The sequence below is a fragment of the Egretta garzetta genome, unplaced genomic scaffold (genome assembly GCF_000687185.1).
Source record: "Egretta garzetta isolate BGI_Z169 unplaced genomic scaffold, ASM68718v1 scaffold413, whole genome shotgun sequence".
Classification (NCBI taxonomy): domain Eukaryota; kingdom Metazoa; phylum Chordata; class Aves; order Pelecaniformes; family Ardeidae; genus Egretta; species Egretta garzetta.
In genome coordinates this window covers 159,175-184,784 of record NW_009259054.1, presented here as the reverse complement: position 1 = coordinate 184,784, position 25,610 = coordinate 159,175, and positions in this window count along the sequence as shown.

Below are 25,610 nucleotides of genomic sequence, written 5' to 3'. Positions count from 1 at the left end.
TCTTGGTGAAGAAGTGCTTAACAGTTAAAAATGTGGTTTCGATTATGTAGCTTTCTGTTTCATATGAGTATGTTTCATCCTGATGGGCAAAATTTTCAGGCTCTTCTATAGGCAGGTAAATTTGGAGTTTATAGTTGCTGAATTCATTTAAACAGAAATGCTGTTGTATGACCTAAAGGTTGGATGCCATAAATTTGCAATGACCTAAAAAGGTTGTGGTGGTGGACTCAAATGGCCTAGGATGAAGATGGTGAGAATCCCTGACCCATCCCCAAAACTGGATCTCATCAGCACTGCTGAAACGATTTGGCAGCAAACTCCTGCTCTCAGGTCACTTTCCAGCCTTCTGACAGCTGTGTGCTCTCTTCATCCAAACCCAAGAAAAAGACCTGTAACTCACTGGCAAGCTTGTTAAATTATTTACACGTGTTACTGGGAGCATTTGAAAGGTAACTTCAGAGATATGCTATTAGCCTAGGTGATAACATAATCCATAATGCCCAGTATTTCCCGTTATAAAATTTTGAGCTCAGTTTTCTGTAATTTTTTGCTACACTTTAACAGTTTGAACGGAAATTTTCTATTTTGGATGTCTGTCTCAAGTGGATCTGGGGGTGGGGAAATGGGCTAAAACTTCTTTGATGAAGACTAAACAATTTCAAAGAATGAAGGAGATGATATCTTCCCCTTCTTTAAAGTTTAGCAGCCTTGTACTTTGAAGAAATTACTTGATGGTTAATAAGAGTCTGCCTTTGTATTAAGTATTCTCTTGCTCATCTAGGGAGGGTAAAAATCCTGACTTAGTTAAGATATAAAACCTTGAAAAATACTATGAAAATTGCGACTGAACCAAGAGCAGACACTTGCAAAAGCTAAGTGATAATGTTTCATATCCGCAACATAGTTCAGCTGACTTTGAATTACTACACCATATGAAATACAATAGGAATATAAGCACTGGGAGTTAACTGGCACTTACAGTGTTGATATGGTTGTACCTTGTCTTTTCCTCCGGAAGGTGGGGATAAGTCCACTTCAGGGTACGGATACAAATTAATTTTCATAAGCCACTTGTGTTTGAGCAATAATATTGTAGAATGTATCCTGTATTAGAAAAAAAAATAATAATAATCATACTGTGCAGAAATAGAGTCCAGGGCTGTGCACTGAGCAGCAAGAAAAAGGCAAAATGTTGAGTGACTGCTCTATAAAGGAATACTGGTCACCCATGGCTGGTCTGGTGAGCATCCTGTGGAAAAAATGGTGGATGTAAGGCTGTACAGTACCATATATATGCATACTTATATATATACATGTAGGAAAACATAGGATAAAGCAAATTAAGATCAACTTTGCAACCAAACTGCCAAATGAAAATATTTTTTGCATGTGTGTATATGTATGTATGCTGCAGAAATATAGGCAAGTATTGTAACAAAGAGGAAAACTCCGATCAGGAAGTGGATTTTTTTTTTTTTTTAAATTAAATTTGTTTAAATTTGTCTCTAAAATTACTAACCACATTAAACTCGGAACAAAATTCAACTGCAGGTTTATTTTCTTGTGGAAAGAAAATATGAACAAATGTTATAACTGCTGGTAAGGCCTGAATTTTAATAAATTTCCAAATGGTCCTAGGACAGATGCTTCTAATAACGGTGCAGTGAGTACTCCGTTAATTATAACACAAAGTTGTGCCCTCAGCAGACAGCCAGTGTTCAAAATATTCCCACTGCTTTACATTGTCATGCGTGCTTGCTGACCGTTAACGTTCATTAGCAATCTTTATCATAAGCAGGGTTCTGCTTTGGCAGTAAGAGATCTGAGCTGCTATTCCGGGAATTTCTCTGCCGTTCAAGATGTATTTGGAGCCTAAATGTAACATTTCTTTTTTGCGAAAATTCATTTTAGTGTAACAACCAAGCTGATAACAGTAACCAAGAATGTGTCTGGTTTTAGAGCTGGAGTTTGGACAATGTTTGTGCTGGAAGCAAGCTTCTGTTGCTCTGGTTTATGCGTTACTGATCTTTGTTTTCCTTTTGTGGCTGGAACATAAAGTTCATGAATTGGTAAGGTTTGGGAACACCTGAGTCTCTTCAGTTTTTGAGAGCGCAACATTTTTAGATCAAAAAGTTTTTTTGATTTCTGTTGCTAATAACTCTTCTAGAAATTTTAGTTTTATCTTGTAGTTTCAGGTTAAATTAATAAACATTTATTCATGTTGCTTTAATCTTCTGTGGGAGTTGTTTTTAGCAAGTAAAAGAAATCGTAAAATGTTTTTATCATCTTAGATACAGCAGTTCATGTTCTTTTAATGAATATTTATTTTCTTTAGTATTTGGGATGTCTTGTAATATTGCTCAACATTCAGCATTTCAATAATAGGATGTAACATCAGCCACAGCTGGAACAGGACTGATAAAAGCTCTAATGTACTGATTTTGTTGTTTACCTACCTAAGTATGCATGCTAAATATAGTAAAACTTTTATTTATATTTTTGTACAGACTTGCAAATTGGAGTTCTAAATAGGCAGCCCGAGAGTTGTGGTAACACGTGGAATGTACCAGTGGAGAACTAAGTCTATAGGACAGGAGAAGCTATATGTCTCACTCTATCAATATTTGCTGTAGTGGAAAAACTGACAATTTGGGGTCCTAGTTGTGTCATCAGGTTGGAGAGGACTCTTCAAAATGTTTAAATGCTTCTAGACTTTGTAAATCAGACTTCTCATCCAAAAACTAGACAGCATAATGTTTCATGTGTTTTGCCTCCTGCCTGGGCATATTTGAAACACCTGTATGTCTGATAAGATTTCAGACAACATGTTAAGGTTTTACAATTTCTACATAAAGAAGAGGTGAAGAATAGAAGAAGGAACCTATGCTGTGACTTTGAAACTGAGCAGACAGAAAAATGTTTCCATTATAGATTTTTCCCCATATAAAAATATTTTACAGGATAATTGCACTCCAGACAAGTTATTTGAACCTGGCTTTGTTAGAGAAGAATAAGAAATAGAGATACCAAAAATCTCAGATGAAACTTTCCTATTGTGGCTGCAGTTATTGATTCCTTTAGCTACTCATGGCTCTGAAATAACCCCATACAGAATAAGAGACAGGATTTGCATTATTTGGGTTCAAAATATGTCTTTCACTTGTGTTTTTTTTTTTCTTTTACCCAGTTCCAATTACATATGTTTGTTTTTATTCTACCAACTGCTCTTCCAATACCTGTTTTCTGTTTATCTTTACCTCCCTCCTCTCCCTCTTCCACTTGTTTCTTTCTCCTGCTTCACCTCTGGTTGTCATAGCCCCTTGTTTAATTCTTTATCACCTTTCTCTCTCTCTAATGCAGCATGGGCCCATGTAGCCTCTTCAGTAAGAAACCAAAAGCGAATGTCTGTGTAGTGTGATCTCTAGGATCTTTTTATTTCTTACTAAGTGAAGGAGTTACACATATAAATCTGTAATTGATATGAATAATTGCTCTTATGCAACTGTGTGTGTCTTACAGACAGCATCAGTTTTTCAGCCAGTTTATCCTTTACAACTCTTATTCGGATGCACAGTAAGATACGACTCTGGTGCTTTTCTTGGCCTAAGTAAATACAGTTGTATGAAACGCAAATCAGCAGTCCTTTGCAGGGCCTGTGATGAGTGAGGAAGCATGAATTTTATTGCTTACTTAAAATTGGAATTCTTGTCAGTCAGTAAGTCCCTGGTCTGCTTTGATTTGTATGATAAAATGGGAGGATACTAAGCGTGCTTCCTGGTTTATCGTTTGAACAGCCAGTGATTTTCTGGAAAGACATGGCAAAAATAGCTTGTCTAATCCCATCATTATCAATACAAGCAAAATGAATGCCACCTTTGTCTATTCTGCAGCCCCTGCTCAGAGTTAAGTTTCTGTTGGAATTTCCTGGTTCCTGAATTCAATTTTTGGTGGAGCTCTCAGTATTAAATGGATTTATCTTTAAAGGTACCAGAATGTGGTGTGTCCAAAACTAATGAAGAACTGCCATCAACAGCAGTAGTGCAGATACCTTGGGAGATGGGTGATACAGGTCAGTGTGAAACGTGGGGTATTTTGAAGGTAGCAGCACTGGGTAAGAACAACATTGAATTTTACATTAGGTTAATGCCTGCTGGTACTTGCTGGTTTTGGCTGGAAAAGAGAGATCTGGGGAAATGCATCTCCAAAATTCTGGCAAGAGCCACATGGAATTGGTTAATGGAAGCATGCAGAACCTTACCTTAGGCAGCAACGATCAGTTAAAACTCGATTTGTCAGTGAAAATGACATGTATTCGCTATGTGGGCACTTACAGCTGGCAATAGGATGTGCATAGCATAGAAGCATTTTTTCAAAACTAGGTGCAAAAGGTAGAGAGTGATTAGAGCAATAAGTTTAAAAAAAAAAAAAAAAAAAGGCTTATCTTGTTCTTGTCTTAACTTCACTCAGTGCTGCCTCAAGTCTGCCTTTATCTCAGTACCTCTTTCCAGCAGGAGAGATCAGGTCTTTGAACAAAGCTGGTGTTTGATCTCCAGTGTCATCAGTGGAGGCCAATGCCCTCATTGCAATGTTCCTGATATTATGTCTATAGGTTCTTCTGCTATTAGACTGATGTTCTTCATCTCTCCCCAGTTTGTTGGGATGTTTCTTATCTATGCTCTTTTCTACTTCTCTGCTGCTGCCACTAATGTCTGTTTGGTCTAGTTCCATGACAGCTAGCCAGCTGGATCTGTGTAGTCATGCACCCTGTAATCACAAAAGGGATGTTTTGTTCTGGCTGGAATTGGGGTGTCTCTATTTCTTACATAGCAGGAACTTTTTTTTTCTCTTCCTCTTTCTAAGGACCCGAGATTCCCACACTGTGTTATAATCCTGTCATGAAATTCTGCAGAGGAGTAGTTTCTGGTTCAGGATGTCCGTAGATCTTCACTGCACTGAAAGTTCACAAAAGAGTAGGTCAAGTTATAAAAGTGCATGTCACTGATATGAGTCTGCATTAGACGTACAGTTTTGCCTAATCCCATCCTTACCTTTTGCTTCTGAGTTTTTTGAGTCTAACTGTCCAGGAAAAACAACATGTTAAGAGTTTAAAGTTCAGTAGGTTGTTAATGCCTAGCTTCCCGTTACCCAGCTGGGGCTTTTTTGGAAATGTAGATTTAATATACTTTGACAGATCTCTTTCAAACCTTCTTACAAATCTTATAAACAGTGATGAGAGATGAATATTGTTTGGTGTCTTCTGGGAACGTGGTTGGTGTCTGCATGAAAAAGGGAGGATTTAGAAAAGTTTCAAGTAGGACACTATTATCTGCTTTGAATACAGTCTTCCACCACTGCTCTGTAATATTAAAAAGTGAAATGCTAGGCTGAATATAACAGGCACAAAAGAACAAAAAATTAGCTATGGGCTGAGGACGCTGTAAATGCTTGACTGCAATGACAGGCTTCATGCTTTTGTTGAATATTTGACTATTTTTTTTTCTGAGATAATTTATGATTGAATTAAAACTACTATATTTAGATCAAGTGCTAATTCCTTGTGTGTAGCAAAACACACAGTCATATTGTATTGTTTCTTTATGGATAAAATCCTCAAACTTATTATGACTTCTGTTGTTTAATACATATGTTGACTTTTTGTCTTGCTTAACATAGGTAATGAGAGTGAAAATGTCTATCTCCTCTGCTTAGCACTCACTTTCTAGTCCCTTGAGCAGCATTTGCAGTAGGCTGATAGACCACAATAGTCACTTTTGGCTTATAAACTAAATTAAAATTATGTTATTAAAATAAAAAATAAGTTCCTGAGTCATAAATATTCATAGTGATATTTGGAAAAATGAAAATTTGGGAAAGAGATGGATCTAAATGAATTTGAGAGCTTCTTAGGAATCAAATGTTGAATAGTATTGGTTTATAAATTCTCTTCTTTCAATTTTCCCACAGTAATAACATGTTTTTATACAAGGAAAGAAACTGCTGGGGGTGGGCGCAGAGAGATGGTACCCCAGTGAAAGCACACGTAAAATTCAGTTGCTATTGTTTGCAGAGAGTGAATCAGTAAGATATCTTGGTGTATACTATGCAGTTTGATGTCATGTGATGGCTGAATTCCACATTTAAAAAGAAATAGAAATATTTTTTCCCAGTATCCATTTGTGCTATTCTGAGAAGCAGTTAACCTGGTGGCTGGACAGGTTTATCGGATTTGTTGAAGCCGAGGGAAGGTTGTTGGTCACCTCTGATGAGCCTGTTCAGGGTGCAGTTGGAGGGATTAGCAGCATGCCAGCAGTAACTTCTGAGGAAGGAAATGGTTAACGTATCCCAAACGGGATTTTATTAATTTTCTACAGCACTGGTGAATGGCAACTTGCATTTCATGACACAGCTGTGAAAAGTCTAACATGGCCCCAATACTGCTGCATGAAAGGGCAGCTACTGGCACCTGGCAGGGCTCAGTGGCTTCAGCTGTGCTCCACACAGCCCCCCCGTCTGTCTGGATTGACCGGCTCATGGAAGAAAATTTAAAGTACACATTTCCCACTCTTATGTCCACTGAGAACACATAAAAATGAGCAAGTTATTCAGAGGCACTCCAGTACTGGCAAGATCATTATAAATTTCTTTTTTTTTTCTGTGTTCTGCAGTTCCCCACACTACTTGTCTTAAATGATGCTGATCTCAGTATATTAAAAAAGAAATCAACCCTGCTGCTTCCCTCTGCTAAAAGGAAGAAAGTAGGGGGCATGCACATTCTGTGCAGTTCTTCTGCTAATTAGTGGTTTGCAGGAACTGTACATGAAAAGCTCCCCACTGAGCTTACTGAATTTTATGTAACAGCCTTATTATCTGGTATTAGTGTTAAATGTCCATTTTCTCTCATGCCCCCATACTGGTAGATGAAAACGTACTGTTTGGGCTTCTTATATTGTTGGCTTGATTGAACATAGTGCTAAGGGAAGACAAAAATCTTTTTAAATAAGCTCAGAGCAAGAAAAATCTGTTCCAGTTGGAAAAGTGCTTGGTACTATTTTGGAATGTGTTGTTGTGGCTTTCGCAATAGTTAAGTAAAACTACCGTGTAATATTTTAGCTGCCTGTGGGACTCTTCAAAAACAAAAACCCTATGATGTCATTTCTCCCATCTTCCCTGCTGTTTTGGGGGAGGGAAGAGGGAAGGTATGGGGTGGAATTATGAGAGCGGTCTCCAAGATGCACTTTTGTTAGGGTTACAGCTTGAGGATACTTGAGAGTTTCTTTGCTTTGATAGATATGTTTATTGCTTTGTCTGAAACTTTTCACATGCTTTATGTTCCCCATATATTTACATAGCTTTTGATGTTTATATGTATGGGGGCTGGCTGCTTTAAATTCTTAAGTTGTTACAAAGTAGATAAGTCTCTTGAGTTGTGATTTGCTAAATGAATTGTATGACCAGAATTTTTAGTGTAAGATAATGTAAATAGTCATAGAATCATAGGATGTTTGGGGTTGGAAGAGACCCCTAGAGGTCATCTAGTCCAACCCCCCTGCAGGAGCAGGGACACTGATCAGGTTGCTCAGAGCCCCGTCCAACCTGGCCTTGAATGTTTCCAGGGACGGGGTCTCCACTACCTCTCTGGGCAACCTGTTCCAGTGTTTCACCACCTTCACTGTAAAGAATTTCTTCCTTATATCTAGTCTAAACCTACCCTGGTTTAGTTTAAAACCATTACCCCTTGTCTTGTCACTGCTGGCCCTACTAAAAAGATTTTCCCCATCTTTCCTATAGGCTCCCTTTAGGTACTGAAAGCCCCCAATCAGGTCTCCCCACAGACTTCTCTTCTCCAGGCTGAACAAGCCCAACTCTCTCAGCCTGTCCTCATAGGAGAGGTGCTCCAGCCCTCGGATCATTTTTGTAGCCCTCCTCTGGACCTGCTCCAACACTTCCATGTCCTTCTTGTGCTCCAGAGGTGGACGCAGTACTCCAGGTGAGGTCTCACCAGAGCAGAGTAGAGGGGCAGAATCACCTCCCTCGACCTGCTGGCCACGCTGTTTTTGATGCAGCCCGGAGTACGGTTGGCCTTCTGGGCTGCCAGCGCACACTGCTGGCTCACGTCCAGCTTTTCATCCACCAGCACCCTCAAGTCCCTCTTTGGCAGGGCTGCTCTCGATCCTTTCTTCCCCCAGCCTGTATTGATACCGGGGGTTACCCCAACCCAGATGCAGGACCTTGCACTTGGCCTTGTTGAACCTCATGAGGTTCACACAGGCCCACAATAAAAAAATAGTCAGTGCAAGACACACAGGCCCACAAAAAAATAGTCAGTGCAAGACATGTACAGCAATATGGTAGAAAGTCTGAAAAAGCTGATACATGCCCTTGTTTACTTCCTCTGGATTCTTGTGACATTTTTGGCATGAGCCTTTTGGTGTAACAGAAGCTGCAAGCTATATTTGGTAAATCTACTGCAACAAGCTAAGGCTGATCTTGCTGTGTTGCTTTGTTGTCGGTACATTTGTAATATAAAAATTCAATATTTAGACACTGCCTTTAAAGGAGAACCTGAGGGAAAAATGGCCTGTGCTTATTCTGAGCCCTTGTTTTGTTTTGCTGGTACTTGCAATAGAGATGGAGGTTTCCTGCTACAGGGAAGTCAGGAGCATTTTGCACTGCTGAGTACCTACTATTTTTATTCCCAAAGATGATTACAGGTTTTTGATTTACACCTAGGAGTTGCCAACCTGGTTTGCTTGGGTGCCACTGGCCACGAGAGTTCATGCAGGAGAACATATGCTTTCTTCCTGGCCTCTTTTATTCTCTTAGCAGACACCGTGATGTACCCTAACATTTTAATTGATTCAGGGTGTGAGTATGAGGCTGGGCTTCCTCCGTGCACCCCCTCACACCCGGAATCAGTTCAGACCTGTTTCTTTGCTTGCCTACTGGCAATCTGTGTCTTGTCAACCCCCATCGGCAGGTGGCTTGTGACTACCCATGTGGCCCGTAAAGCCAATGCTTCACACAGGCAATTCAGGGCCATCTCCTGCCGGGGTTTCACAGGCTTTTTCAGTTATGTCTGCTGCTGACTACGTTTGCTGAGGGAAATATTGAGCCCTATTGGGCTTGAAAAGAACTTTCATTTCACTTCTAATCACTAGGAGGACTTAAATACATTTTGGGAAGGGTTTTCCACTTCTGAAATATTTCCTACCTATGTTCCACACAAAGCCTATATTGCCATAAATTGGCAGCATGTGCCGTCTGTGTCTGTTGCTGTGTGCACTTGGCCTCTAGGCAAAGGAGTTGGGGTTATTCTTGACAATTTCCACTATTTCCCTCTTCAAGTGTCCTTCCAAATTGTCTCCATCTTTCTTCAAAGGCATTTCTTTAATCTCACCACTTGTGATTACTTTAGCCTCTTCACCTTTTCTTTTCCTCTCTGATGTTGGTCCTGCCAGTGGGCTCCAGCTTTACCCATTCAGCCCAGGCAGTTTCTAGTTTAGATGACAACGTGGCTCTGGAGATTGTTTTGGAAAGGGATGTATTTTCAGAAGATGTTCAGCGTTAACACAGTATCAATGTACGTATTGTCAAGAATTAGAACAAGAAGCTTTCTTTGTGAATAACCCTATGCTCAGAAAATGCTTTCTCTCTGTATGTTTGCAATACGACCTTTTACTCCTTCTCTTCAACCTCTAAAAGCCCTGGGAACTGGACACTGAGCAAAATGACGGGATAGATGGACTGCCCTAAAGGGTACTTTTACATTTAAATGTTTCGTTGTAAGCTTTTGGTGCATAGGTAAACTCATGAAACAAATTTAAGCACGTACTATTCTATGCAATAGTGCAGAGTTTGGGAAACAATTCTGGTTTTGGTGATGTAATTATGAGGTCTGAAAGGAACCAGATACAGTCCTCTGGTCCTGAGATGAGTTTGCAGTGCTGGTGTCTGAGAAGAAAAAACTCCCTAGATGACTCTTGGCGAGATTCATGTTAGTCCCTTAACTTAGTTAATTACTTCTCAAAGCTAAACCACACTTAGACATACCAGAATAACTTACTTTGCTTTATAAAGTCTTTTCCACCACCTAGGAAAGCCAACTTGAATCTTACAACTAAGGTACTGAAATGACTTGCCTCTTGCATTTTATTTTTAAAATGACATTTCCTTTCAGTGTGAACTTTCAGTTTCCTTTAGTGGTGGAAACAACACCATCTCGTAAAGGTTAACGCTTGTCAGTCTGTAAATGACATCAAGCTCCATTTTTATATTATTTATGCCTGTGAAAGGGGAAATAATTAACTGTGATTGTTTCTCTCTTACATTACCATTACTGTGAATATAGTCCATAAATAGTCTCCATATGGCATTGGATATTTTCACTAGTGTTCTGCAATCTATAGCTCATTTTTGCAGGTGATATCTATTTTTAAATTATATATAATTTTCATTATTACATCCACAGTATAGGTACTTATTTAAAAGACCATTTTAAAAGTAAATGGACCGTAACCACTTTTATAGATGTTTTTTCTAGTGGCATGTGCATTCACATTTGGACACCAAATAATAGTTTTTCAGACTGACAGAGGCTTTGACGTTGTAAAATATATAAAGCTACAGAGGTATGATATGAAATTTTAGGACACTAATCCAAAAGATTAGGCTGAAACTTAAGGGAGAAATGAGCACATAGATGCAGAGAGGTTTTTCCTCAGGTGTGACTATTACGAGTTCCTTAAAACAGAGATCTCTTACGCTCAGCATAACACAGTGCTCCCCAGTCTCCTTCACTATTGAATTTTGGACTCAAGGAAAGTTAACCTTCAGATCTCCTTTTTTTTTTTTGCTTGAGGTTTTTAAAAAGCTATTATTTTCTGATGTTTGCCTCAATTAAAGTGGTTTTTTCACATTTAAAAATCATACAATGCTGTTCAACATGAAAAGAGTGGTCTCTTAGCTTTGAAGCTTTCCAAGCTTCCCCGTAATCTGCTGTAATTTAAGACAATCAAAATAGACATTTAAAGAGGCTATTTCTTTTTTAAAATAGTTAACTATTTCTGTTCATCCTGCTTGAATTCAAAATCACTTAAGATAAATTCCTGAGAGTGTTTTCAGAAATTTACATGTCTTAAGGTGAAGGCTAATCTGTATACAAAAAATTTATGCATGCTGTTCGTTGCTGTTCGCTCCCTTATCTCCCTTCTGCCTCCTCCCCCTTGCAGAGGCCTCTCCAGTGCTCCTGGCAAGCTGGTGACAAGTAACTTCAGATGCTAGATTTCTAGAACGTGCTTAATTTTTCTTTCTTCTCAGGTGAAGTGGTTCACATATAGGATGTTTGCTTGTAAAAATAATTTTGCAAGATCATTCAGGGAACGGAAAAAAATCAGTTAAACCAAGGAGCTAGGGTTGGTCGGAACGATAGCTCTGAAGGCAAGTAGTGGAAAATGATTGCCTTTTCCAGGTTAGCCTAAACGCTGAATGCGGGTTCTACTGCTGTTGCCAAGCTTTTGACATCTTTCAAAATTGTAATGAGAAGTTTAAACCCCTACTGGTATTCATTTGGGGAAAAGCTGTCAATGAAATGTAAGCTACCAATCCAAAATAATGGTGTATTTTGAACCTGGGAGTCGACTTAAATTAATATCACCTCTAGAAGGCAAATGCGATAATCTTTGCTGTTGCTCAGTTTTTCAACTGAGGCATTTGTTGCTTAATTACAGTTGACTTGTATGCATGAATAACTTTGCAAGGTTAATACATTATTTTCTAGTAAGTATTTGGACACTTTCCATTTAAAACTAGACAGTGTTCTCATAGTGCCCCTTTCCTCTCCGTTCTCCCTCCCCACCTTCAACTGCCCCCCTGCTGTCCAAAATGCCCTAGACTCCTGTTCAGAGAGGAAAGGCATCTGCGTATCCACAGGCATCGAGATTAAGGAAATAGCTTCCAGGTTTAATGCCCTGCAAGGCTGGTGCTCAGCTGATAAATGCGAAGTGTCCAGTTCAGCATTTCAGCCCCGGTTCAGAAGACATGGGTTTGCTTCATACGGGTGTTTTAGTGCAAATTTTAACAGTAGTGATGGAGTTACACTAGCTAAATGGGAAGAGTACTAATTTTGAAGACGACCAGCATTTGCCATGCCATAGCACAACAGCTGAGGTTGGGGGGGACCACCTAGATCAACTGGTCCACCCCCCCCAGCTCACAGCAGTGCCAACAAGAGTAGTCAGGACCATGTCCAGTCAAGTTTTGAGCATCCCCAAGGACGGAGACTCCCACAAACAAAGCGGCCTCGTATGAGCAAAAGTACTGGGCTTAGCCCCGGGCGGGCGCCGCGGGGAAAGCCTGGCTCAGGAAGGGCAAAACGCTGCCCGGCAGCCGGGGCTGAGGGAAACGGGGTGAGAAACAGCCCTGCCTGCCCCGTGGGGAGAGCGGGAGAAGGGCGGGAGGGGCCCCGGGCGCCCCGGCAGAGATGCCCCCGCCGCCCCAGGAGAAACTTTCACTCCCCACCATGTATTACCATCTATATTTGGTAGAATATAGTGAAATGATTAACGTTTTTTTCTTGTCTCTATAAGGCCTAGATTCTCCTTAGATGTGAGCTCCACAGATCCTCATTTATTTGCTCTCTTCAATGGCTATTCTGTCTAGAAAACTGAATATTTGCCCTAAGTATAACAGCTAAGGAGTAAGCTATGCCACTTGAATAGCTATTGACAGTAATTCCCGGTCTTGGTTTGTAGCCTGCGTTCCTATGCAGAAATGGAGAGGTACCAACTTCGGAGATCTTTGTGCTGCGAGACGACTGATCAGGCCAACCACACCTTTTTGCGTTGTCTTTTTAAATGATGGATGGCTGTTTACATTTCTATGATGCTGTCTAATTTTTTGCCTTTTCTGAGAAATTAAGTGAAAGCTGAAAACAATGCTAACAGGTAACCTGTGGAGGGGAAAGAGCTTTCTGTTTAAAAAACAAAGTACATGAATGCTAATTTTGACCCTCAGGAACTTTTCTGGCAAAGTAGGTCAGTTCAAACGCTGGTTTGTTTTTCTTTAGTAGGAGTACCTAGACATCTTAATCCCATCTTTCATGCTGTCAAAGAATACCTGGAAGAAGCCTAATAAACATGGAAATACTTCAAACATTTTATTTTTTGGAATAACAGTGTTAATTTTAGAAAACATTTTGGGCCAACTCTGGAGCAGGCGCTATTGTGAAGAAATAATCGGTATAAACTGTGTTCTGCAAGGGGAAAAGAGACATAAACATGACTTTTTAATTTATTTTTTTTTTTAAATATGTGCTATATCGGTGTCATTCCCTTGTCATCTTTAACTATTGGAGGTTTAAGACAGAAGATAACTGATTACTGCTAAACTTCTGTGAGGAAAATCACCAGTTTCACAGGGCTATATTTCCATGATTTAATTGGCATTTTGCACTCTAAGTCTTTGTGACAGCGACGCTTTCCTCACCACCCCATCCTCTGAACTTCGAGCAGCTGAAAGCCCTGTGCAAACTGAGATGAGGCTGCCCAGCTGTGCAGATGTGACTGTGTCCTGTGGTGTGGGAGCAGCTCCCTTCCTCCAGCTGGCCATGGTATGGAGCTCCAGTCAGAAGCACGCCTTGGTTGGCTCCTGAGCAACGTGCCATCTTTTCTCCTGCTTCAAGGCTCACAGATGTAGTTGGCCGGTGGACTGATCTGCTGCATCCAGACTGTGTCTTTGAGGAGCTGAAGAGAACGTATGCACCATATTTTTTGCGATGAAATATAGCAGGTAAAGAATCATTAATTATATTATTACACTGTCAGTTACTGTGATAACAAAATATTTTTGTGAACCTTCCAAGCATGCTTTCATGTGTGCACATGTAGGTTTTTAGTTTCTTCTTCTGGCTTTGGATATCTGCCTGCAGCACAAGGCTTTTGCATGAGGTGATTGGGATCCCAGTCATGTCAGTCCCGGCACAATACGAACCTATTTGAACAAATCAACCCCTCCTAGCCTGAGATCAGCTTCGTATAGTCCCTGCAGGTCCAGCCAGTTCTCTCTCTGCATCAGTGCAGGATTTGTGACCAGAAGTCTATCTAAAACCTCACAAGATTTCTACCCTGCATTGTGAATGGTAATTGTCACCACCTGCTCCCCACCCACACAGACTTAGTGAACTTGGATGTACAGCTGATGATAGAAACAGCTTAGTCTAAAAATATAAATCTGCATGCAATAGTGAATGCAGTAAAAGCTTTCAAAATAAGATACGTTTCCAACCTCCTTTGCTTGGGGTGAAGTGGACGTGCAAAGCCCTTGAGCACAGGGTCGGTATTTTTGTCTGTCACGACTCACACAACTTGATAGCCTCACTCACACAGGAAAGAAGGTACAATCTAGCAGCAGAGGTTGATTTCACTCCACACACGCTCATGCCCCTGGCTGGAAGTTTGAGAAAACCTGCATGCCACTCATGAGCTAAAATGTTTGTTGCTCAAGGCAAGGAACCTTTGCAGTCCTCCAGTTAGTCGGTGTCCAAGTCCAATCCAGCTGCTACAGTCAAAATATGTCGGTATCTGGGTAAAGGTAAATGTGTTTCATAGTGAAAGTCAAAGAAAATTAAATGAGAAGTTATTTGCCACAACTGTTTGTTTTTTTTTTCTCTGCTAGTGAAGGATATATTCTTTATTTTCCCCTAGGAAATGTCTTTGTATATTGCTTTTTCTCATCTTTTGTTTTGTGATCTTGGTGCAAGAACTGCAATTTTATCCTTGTCTCACTATCACTATTTTTTGCTGACACTTATGTTTATTCAAATGTAATAGCATGTGACTGCAAACAAGACAATGTCTTTACAGTACCTGCTCTCAATCTTGTGAAATCTAGTGACCTGCGTGTGTAAGTGGTTCTGCTTTTAATTCAGATGTCTCACTCCTGGTGTCATGGGGACAAGGTGCTGATCCTGCTGCTCTGGCAGCAGTATTTTATAACTACATAACCTGACTTTGTGGCTCTGCTGAATCCTTTGTATCAGGGAGGTTGAACTTGCTTTGCCCTTTCTTTCACTCCATTATAACATTGATACTTTTGCCTCTGTTTCCACCTTCTTGCCTCTTTCTTCCTGCCAGTTCATTTTGGTCCCATTGTTCAGACTCGAGTATTGTCCTTCCTCATAGCCCTAACTCCAATGTCAGAACTCTTTCCAGTTCCCTTTCAACATCTGATCATTAGCCTCACATATGTAAAATGGGTTAAGTCTCATCCTTTTTAGAAAAAATAAAGTCATGTTTCTTTTTAATTAAAATAACAAAAAAAAAGGACAGAAAACCCGCCTGTTCTCAGACCAGACTATGTCTTTCTGTTGCTGTTTCCATTATTTCCATTGCTCACCCACCACAAAGATATTGCTGTTTTTACTTTTTTCTTCCCCCCACTTTTCCTGTGCAGGATGCCAAGCACACAGGAAGGAAGGAGAGGGAGAAATAGTTATAGTATTAACTAGGATCCAAACAGAATAAATTTCTGAGTAATGCTGGCACCTCCCTTTCAGTATACTTGAGTGAGTGGGGCAAATGCTTTGCAGAAGTTATCAAAAAAAAAAAAAATCAGAGCGCATTATGTACACACAGATCTGAGTTAACAAAACATCTTATGTCTCAACTTAAACCTGTAATAAGTTACACTAAAGTTACAGGAACTGTTCATATGCATAAAGCTTGGATAAAGTTCACTTGCTGAATTAAAGGTCCAAGTTCTCTTCCCTATTGTATAATAGTTTTTGAAGTAAAACAATAGTCTTTGCAAATGATAAAATGAAAGAACCCAAGAAGGAAATTTAACAGGAACAATGAGTACTTTATATCTCTCTTCCCCACCCCCTCCCCCCCTTCTCCCTTCCCTTGGATTTGGCAGGATCCTTCAGGAATGGAAAACATACCTTAACATTAACCAGCATACATGAAGTGATTTCTCAAAATCTCTGCTGTTAGTAATCTCAGAGCCAAACTTTGAAAGGGCCTTAAGCTCATGCATGCATACAATGTTCATGGTCACCTTCCTGATGTTTATCTTTAAGTGTTTTTAATGAGCACACAGTGCAGACAAGATGCTGCTAGGAAAAAAAAAAAAGTTGTACACATAAATGCCTTGGATATCCATGCAGTTGTAAAAATTATTCTTTCTTATGTGCCTTTGCTCATGTGAAACCAAAGAACTTAAAAAATGTGGCCTTGAAGGATATTTTTAAAGCAGCTATTCAACTTGGATCCAGTTGTGTATGCATAATTATACACATACATGGCCTGATGGTTATCTGACATAGGTTTTATTGCCAAGGGACACATTCCATTATTCATAATGCACACTAGTATAAGTCTACTATGCCTACCTTTGGATTTATGTTGCTGCAGTGCTTGAGAGCCCTTGTCATGGATGAAGAGTCTGCTTTCATTTTACATTGATGACAATACAGTGCTTAACAAGTTTTTCATATTGTAAACCCAAACCTTGATCTTAGTAATAAAAGTATTTCATAATACTTTAATCTCTGTCATCAAGAATACTTGCAGGAAAATTCCATGTACGTAAAATGGTTTAAGTGGTGTTGCTGTTGTCTCTGCCTGTTAGTATGTACGATAGTGTTGAATGAAGCATGGCGTGAGTTTCTTTCCCTTTTGTCGTTAGATTGTTAGAGCTTAAACTTGGTGTGTTCATCAGACTTAAAACTATCACAGGTGAGCACATGGATAGCTAAAAAATGTCAGTGCTCATATCTACTATACGATAAAAACGAAGAGTGAAGAGGCACTAATGACAGTCTGTGGAGGACTTGAGTTAAGGAAAGAAGGAAGATGCATGTGGGGACTGTAACTTATTCCTCAAAAGCGGTGAGGTTGGTGACTTCACAACCTCTGTGGGCAATCTGTTCCTCTCCTTCACTGTTGTCATATGAAGTTTGCAGTTCTCTTGTTTCAGTTTGTGCTCATTGCTTCCCATTCTCCCGCTGTGAAGTGTCTGACTCCATCTTCTCAATGACCTCCGTGTATGTATTGGAAAACTGCTACTAGGTCCCTCCAATGCCTTCTGTTCTCCAGGCTGAAAAAGAGCCGTGGTCCCTCAATGTTCCAGCCCCCAAACACCAAATTTGTTTCAGTTTATCAATGTCCATCCTGTATCAGCGGCCTAAAATCAGACATAGCTTTTTAAGTGAAATCTCACAAGTGCTGAGCAGAGGGAGACAATCCCACCCCCTGATGTCCTGGCTGTGCCCCTCTTAACACAGCCTTGGTCATCCCTGCAGCCAGGGCATGCTGCTAGCTGGTGCCCAGTTTGTGCCTGCCAAGGCCCCCAGGTCCCTTCCCGCAGAGCTGCTCCCAGCTGGGCAGGGACCAGCCTGCATCCTTGCACCAGGGCTTCCTGCCCACAGGCGGCACTTGGTGTTCGTCCTTGTTTTAGTAACCCAACAGTGCGATTTGCATGCAATCCCCATATCGTTTCTGTAACGTTTGCTAATCACACCATCATGACTATATGTGTATTAGAACACTATGGATGGAACTACAGAGATTTTACAGTGTCATCCTAGCTCTGTTGTGCTACTTAATTAACATTGATCAATCCTTAAAATTCAGATCCTAAAGCTAAAAAACCTAAGCAGGAGTCAGGAAAGTGAGATAGTGAGGTGAGATTGAATGTTGAAGCGCAGATTCAGATTTACAGCTGACCGTACCTAAGGTCTAGACAAATGCAAGCGATGCATCTGGAAATGCAAAAGGAGGTGGGATTGCATTCTTGGCCCAGGTTCCCTTTTTCCTGATGCATTTTCAGCTGTTTGGTTGAAGAAGATATCTCTTGAACACCATATATCAGTATGCATCAGTTTATTACTGTAGCCTAAGGTGCATCAAGCCACAGAAAAGCGATGAGCAGGGATGGTGACATTCCATAGAACCTGCTATGGACACAAATCTAGCTTTATCTCCTTTAAAACCTCTTCTAGGAATTTTTTTTTTCTTTAATCAGTCTCCAGATCCTATTAAACAGGAACAAAAAGAGGAAGTACACAGTATCTGCTTTCTACAAAGCAGACTGTATTTATTTGTTTAAGTGAGACAGAATCTCAGTGTCTTCAGTCTTTCTTAAAAGCAGATTTAAGCAAATCATCCAGGCAGCCAGCCAGGCAGAGCATGCATTTTTAGGCACTGACTCAAAGAGAGTGTCAAGACATATTAAGCTGGGTGCCTAGAAATAATATATATGAGATTAAAAAAAAGAATACTAAAAAATCATCTTGCCACAGTTGTGGCTGATTATTTGATACAGGAGAAAGAGAACTTGCACTGTAAGCCGTAAAAGGGTAATGAAAAATGCTTTGAAATATTAAGCTAATATGGTATCTAGGGCTGAATGCCATCTGATTGCTACTTCTCAGATGCTTCAGTATCATGCATCACCTGAATCTAGTCTACAAAGAAGCTGATTCAAACCACCACCTTCCCAGAAAAATCGTAGTTTCTTAATTATTTACTTGTGTGGAAAATGTGCTTAAATGATTGTGTGTCTCAGCAGGAGATTGCTTTATATTACCAGGATGGAACAGCTACGTTCATTTGTTTTAATGTGTGTACACAAGCAGTACAAATGAGCATCTTGCCCACCAAATATCATTTATGGGATGAATATCTGATTTTGTTCTTACCCTTGAGCACTGAGACGGGAGCAGTGCTTTCCTCAGCTTTGAGAAAAGCAACAGTCGTAGGTGAAATTTAACAGTTTTCAGGGCATGAATGGAGTAAGTTTCCTTTTCCTTGTTACTCAGCACGTTGTCACTAAGAAGACAGCACTTACACCAGCTGAATATACCTTCCCCATAACACTGCAAGGCACACTAGGACTCGCAGCAGTTAGTCTCGGTAGATGGTGCTGTTGTGTCTTAAACCATTTCCTAGGACGAGCTGCAAACCCTGCCCGGGGCAGCAGAGGCACAGTAAAGGTGCTGCCTCTGGGGCTGTTACAGACAGCCCTAAAGAAGTTTGTTTTGGTGTTTGGGGTTTTTGGGAGATTTTTTGTTTTGGTTTTGTTTTTTTTTTTAAATTAAGAATAGGCAGGAATGATTTGGTGAGGTTTTCTGTGGCTGTAAAACCTACACCAAAAGAAAGCAAAGATACAAAGCAGGTCATACGGTTTAAGTGCAAAACAGACTCTGTGAACAATGAATCAACTGCGCTACCGAGTCAGGAAAGAAAACATTAGGTGTCTACTGACTTATTAGTGCTTATGGCCTTTAATTGCCTGTAGCAGTATATGACCTTGACTTATCTGATATCACACTTTCCCTTGGTCTATTTGGATGACAACTCTTGCACAGGTTACGTAAAAAAGGAAGCTACACGGAAGGGTGCTACTAGTAAGTGCGTGAAAAGAGTACAAGCACCACACTGGGGTACTCTGTTGTTACTTCAGTACCTGCCATGCAGAAATCAAACCAGCAGATTTTCTTTCAGGCCTGAAAAAAAATCCTGAAGGCATGTGTGTCTGCAAACATGAGAATTTCGCCACCACCACTCCTTAGCTTTTCTTAGAAGCATTTCCTTACCAGGATCTCTGGATTTCAGTAGTGCAACAGACCAGTGGTACAGTCTGAGAGCAGCTCTGGTCACTTCTGTTATGTTCCCCAAAGCTATTTTTGGCTTTTGCACAGTAGATAACAATTCCTGGATCCCAGTTCTGCTGAGCCAGCTGGGCTCTTACAGCTTGTTTACAGTTGGGAGCTGTGCTGCTGAGAGACTGAGGACAGTAAGAAATATAGGCACTCTCAGGATAGTCGGAGGTAAGGCAGCCCCTAAGACAGTGGAAAATTAGGGCAGCATTAACTTACAGTCCAGGTCTGGGCCAGTCTTAGCCATGTAAGTAGCCTACATGTTGGATAAACTGAAGGGATTTGATCTGTTTAATGAGCAACATCATCTTTTTTAAACAAATAGATGCAATTAAAGTAGCAGACTGGTGCCCCACAGCGTGCTCCCAGATGGCAGCACAATCTTTAGGCCAGGGTTTCCTTCTGTTTTTTGTAGGCAATCCCTGGAGCAAAAGAAGCTGAGTTATTGTGGTGACTTAATGCAGGACGGGTAGAGATCACAAACAAAAAAGCACCCCTTTTGTTGAGTCCCTCCTGGTTACGTCTTTTCCATCCTGAGGAGCTGATAAAGTCTAGCTGAGCTGAGCTGTCTCAGATACTTGGTTTATTCCTCAAGAGCAGAAAATAGTTATTTTTATATCACATCTGTCTGGCTACCACCCCCTGTCATGAAATCCTCTCTTTGCTATGTGCTATTAAGCACACTCAATCTCTTAAACATTTTTTTTAAGGCCAGAGAAGATGGTTGTGATTCAGAGAGAACACTTCACTGAAAACCTTGGACCTAGCCGGGACCCTCAGACTGTAAGCAGAATTTCCTGCTGTGATGCATAAAAATTTGCACTGGAGAAGTGATGACATGACATGATGTTTTGCTCTTATTACATATTTAACATATCATTGACTCTTATAAAACCACAAACAAATGTATAGATTGTGGCAGGAGAAGTATGTGGACATGCAGACATGGTATTAACCTGAACACTTTATTTCTTAAGTAGCTTACATTTTTTTATGGAGAAAAGCTGCTTTACAACTCATTTAGATGAAGATTAACTTGTTTAATGTTTAGCTTCATTCCCAGTAAAGCAGTGACTGAAATCTATTTAGTCTGAGAGAACTGCAAGAGCACTGTAAGTGTTTTGACTTCATTTGAATATTGCTAATGGTAAGAGACAGAGACTCTTGAAAACGAGTCCAAACAGTCAGCTGTTTACATAATACTTGAGTCACTTGGTTGGACTGCCATCTCCTTATCTTCACATGAAAAAGACTATTCCAGCCTTCACAAAAGTGGTCTTAGGAGCCTGGATCCCAGCCTCTCAGCTCTATAAAAGACTGAACATGCTTAATTAAGTGGCTGCTGAAATGAGACTAGCTACAAACATTACAGAATTTATAAATAGATGATTGAATCTGAGTCTGGGTGTAGCAAATCTCAAAACCTCAAAGTAGACTCTGGTCTGTATTACATCCACAAGTCTTATAGGAAGACTGGTGACATAAAGCACAGTTAGCAAGTAAATCAAGGGTTCAGTCTTAGAGTCATTGGTAAAGCTGGCAACCCTCATTTTTCTGGTCACAGAATGGCAAGGGTTGGAAGTGACCTCCGGAGATCATATAGTTCAACCCTCCTGCTAAAGCAGGTTCACCTAGAGCAGGTTGCACAGGACATCGTCCAGGTGGGTTTTGAATACCCCCAAAGGAGACCCCACAACCCCCCTGGGCAGCCTGTTCCAGTGCTCTGTCACCCTCAAAGAAGTTCTTCCTCATATCCACTTGAAACCTCTTATGCTTCAGTTTGTACCCATTGCCCCTTGTCCTGTCGCTGGGCACCACTGAGAAGAGTCTGACTCTATCCTTGTGACATCCACCCTTAATATATTGCTTTCTGTAAGACTCAGTGAATCTCCCAAATATCTATGACTCATCACCTTAGATAGGGAACCAGACTGTTCCATGTTTAAGCAATTGTTCTCTGTGCCCAAGAGTGGCTTTCTAGAGGTGTGCTTTGTTACTTGTGTCCTTGCATGCTGTTCTACCTCATGCCTATGCTTGTGATTGCTCAGCCACAGACACAGAAGTTGAGTAGGACAGATTAAACTGCTTAAATTAAAGTCTTTTTCATTTTTGCTTGCTGAACATAGGATGGACTTCTTCCTTCATTTAAATCTCTGCAATTCCAGGGTATTTCTGGAGAGTTCCAGTTTTTTTGATAGAAACTCCGAAGTCTCATGCTGGGGGACCAATCCCATCAAATGTCAGATGAAGGCAATCTCATCCACAGCAGTTACTCTGTCTGGAGGTTGTGACCTCCAAGAGGAAATCAGGTTCCACTAGGAGCCACCAGCAGTGACAGGCTGAGCTCCACTCTGAGACTTTCTGCAGGATGCTTCTGTCTAATAGCCCAGCCCAGATGAGCTATTTCTGAGGAGCCCCAACCATCCTATGGCAGTTCTTGTTTCCTACATAAGGAAAAAAACCAAGACTGGAATACTTATTAATTTCTGCTGAATCATTTCATAACCTAGGAAGCGTTTCCCTGGGATGTCATGTTTGTTTGTTGGTTGTGTTCAGCATCTGTTGCACTGCTGCCACTGTGGTGGCTGTGGTGAGAAGGTGAACGGCAGTGTTCCCTGTCATCATTGCAGACAACACTGGAACACGCAACTGGACCTGTGCTTTGAGTTACCTAGCAAGGTTTGTGGTATGTAGGAATATTTAAATGCCTAAGGAATTCTCATATAGGCGAGCAGCAGCACTGAGGTATTTTAACCTTAATTTACTTCTAAACTCTTTAGCTTAATTTAGTACCCTGTCCTCTTTTTGTTTTATTGTTTGGAGTGTTAGAGAACACGTATGGGTTTGGTGTCCCACATTAATGAATGGAGCCCCATAAATGGTTGAAGGCAATCCTTATTTGTGCTTCTACAACGTACTTGTACAAAGATGAACAGTGTCATTTTATTCAATGGGAGGCCACTGGTTTTGTCTGTCATCTTGCCTGCCCAAAACATTTTTTGTCCCTGTGCTGGTGTTCCTCTTAGGTCCCAGATCTGCAATTTGGTACTTGCAACTGGTCCTTTCTGCCTCTTTTCCCAGAGAAGAGATGAATAAAAGGAGGGAAAAGAGAGGAGAAGTTATGGGTGTACCCAAGAGGTGACTGTAATAGTACAGGCTAAGAATCTTCAAAAGCATCTGAGACACACATATTCATAGAATCACTTGGTTGGAAAAGACATTAAAGATCATTGAGTCCAACCCCACCTGTCCACCACTAAAGCCTGTCCCTAAGCACCTCGTCTGCCCACCTTTTAGGTACCTCCAGGGATGGGGACTCAGCCACTTCCCTGGGCAGCCCCTTCCAGTGCCTGATAACCCTTTCAGTGAAGAAATTTTTTCCTAATATCTAATCTAAACCTCCTCTGGTGCAACTTGAGGCTATTTCATGCAGTACCCTCAGGAATCACTGACGTTTATAAACCTAAATAACTGTTCACTTCCTCTTTATCCTGTTCATTTTTCAAGGCTAATCAGCTGTGCTGTCCATTTGTAAAAGGAGCAGCCTGGCCACTACTTTATTTTGGTAGCCAATCTTCCAAAAGAAGTCTTTTGAACTCAAAAAAAAACCCTCATGAAAGGTGGGGGGAAACAAAGCTGGGTGTCTCTATCAAACAAGTTAAATCTGTTGGGGCAGTGGATGAAGTCATCACTTAACTTCCGTCTTCCATTTATGCTTACCACAGGGAGGCAGCTGTTGGGTTTGCTTGGCTGTGCCATCCCTGTGGAGTAGGCTGGCATGCTCAGGTGTGATCACCTTAGTCCCCAGCAGGTAATTCATTCTGGTGGCTGATTCATGACAGGCTGCTGGGCAGGCAAGATGATTTAAATCCTGCATTGAAGGGAAGGTATAATTCAGGCCATATGTCAGGGCTGTGTGGGGAGAAATGGGTGGGTGAGGGACCATGGTAGAATTGGAGCAAAAAGCGCTGAGTCAGCAGCAGAGATGATTGAAATTTATCCAAAACATATTGCCTAAAATTTTGGTAGTGCCTCCAGTATTACTAATGACGAGGTTGGGAGGTTTGGAGTTCCCCTGACTGGCAGCTGCGTCCTCGGAAAGGAACACGGCGAAACTTTCTCATCTGTCAGGATCTCATTATTTGCAATGGAGTCTGACAGCTCTAAGGTTACATGTGTATAAATCAGCCAGGCAGAAGAGGAAGCAGACAGTAATTTTATTTTGCAGTGGCACAGGGGGAGAATTGTCATCCTGGACTCTGAGCAGCACGGCCACTGCTGCTGCCATGTGCTGAGCAAGCCCGTACCATTCCCGAGACCCTTCTATCCCAGCTCCTGCTCCCTGCTGCTGGCACTGGAGCCTTCCTCCTCAGAGCTGCCCTCCTCCTTCTTCCTCCAATTCCTGAGAGAGGCCGAGGCAGCTAGCAGCGCTTACCTGTCCCCTTTCCGAGCTGCATGGAGTTGAGATTGCGGCTGCGTTAATTTCCTACATTGTTGTGTCATTGCTTCCCCTCCTCCCAGTCCCGGGAAAGGCTGGGGAGGGGGAGGAATCACACTGGCCTCTAAAATGGGACTCTCGATGCAAGAACAAGATAACTTTTTTAGGAACAAAATGAATCCCAGAAAACTAGCCCAGGCAGTGCTGGGAGTTGGAGCTGGGGTTACTAGGATCTCATGACAGGCTCTCCTGCCAACATCTTCACTTGGGTGTCAGCTGGACCTGACAGCAGGCTCAGTTTGTTTTATATTTGTTTAATCAGACATGGAAGAAATTATCCAGATAGGTATCAACTTCTAAATGTTTTTTTCTCATTCTCTGCTTGTGAGTGATGTGGATTCAGGTTTCTTGTTTGGATTCAGATGCTGTAGTGAGTTAGACATGCCATAAACTGCATAGACTTTCTGAGGTGACTGATTCAGTTTACTTATCTGGCAATATATGATACTTCTGCCAGGTCTTTAACATGGGTTTCAAAAGATCAGTTTCTAGCTACGTGGAGAGGATACATAATGCCTTCTCAGAAATTAGACAGGATCTGAGATTCTTTTTTAAGGGATGAGAGTGATGTAGGGAAGCAGAAGACATGGCAAACTATTTTGGTATCTACTATTGCTGAGCTGGGAATAGCTTCTCCAAAGAGATATTAAACCTTCACATATTTAGAAAGTTTTGAAATGAAGCACTGCAGAAGATGTTGGGGTAGGAGAAATAGTCCTGATTTCTGAACCTTTCTGTAACAGAGACTTGTCGATTCCCCCTTGCAGGTTGCCCTAAGGTGAGGCACAGAGCAGTGTGTCGGTTCCCTTGAAATCGTAGATCCACTTAGGAAGTTTCAGGCTGTGATCTGTGGACAGGGCGCATGGCTCTCCCATGTGGGGAAAAAAAAAAAAAAAAAAAGCTAGAAAAATTAGGTGCTATCTTCAGTGATAATGCTGTAAAACATAACCTCTAGCATACACTGTGGATAGGCCTCTTCAGAAGAAAACTCCTCTGGTTGACCAACTTAGAAGCTCTGGAGGTGCAGAAAGTATTCTGATTTTGCATCAGTTTACCCAGGAAGAGAGAGGTTATCGTTGTTATGTACTCTCCCTCTCTCCCCCCTTATCTGCCTCCTTTTCCCTTCCTCCTCCTCCTCCACCCCCTCTCCCTCTTAGCAGTCATTAATCTAGGTACATTACTCATTGGGATGGTGTTCTGTTTTTTTCCTGCTTATAAGCCAAAAGCACCTAATAAGCATTAGGTCTTTGCCAGCCCTGGGGTTCATAAAATGCCAAAGAAGATACAGAGTTTAGTAGCTTCTCTCCTTTTCCTTTTTTAAGGCACAAAGAGTGAGAGCTTTTGTTTCTGTGTGCACCTGTGCAGTCCCATCCTATTGCTTCAGTTGACAAACACTATCTCCTCGGGACATCAGGAACTTAGCAAATGGAGCTGAGACCAACAGACCTGGCATTG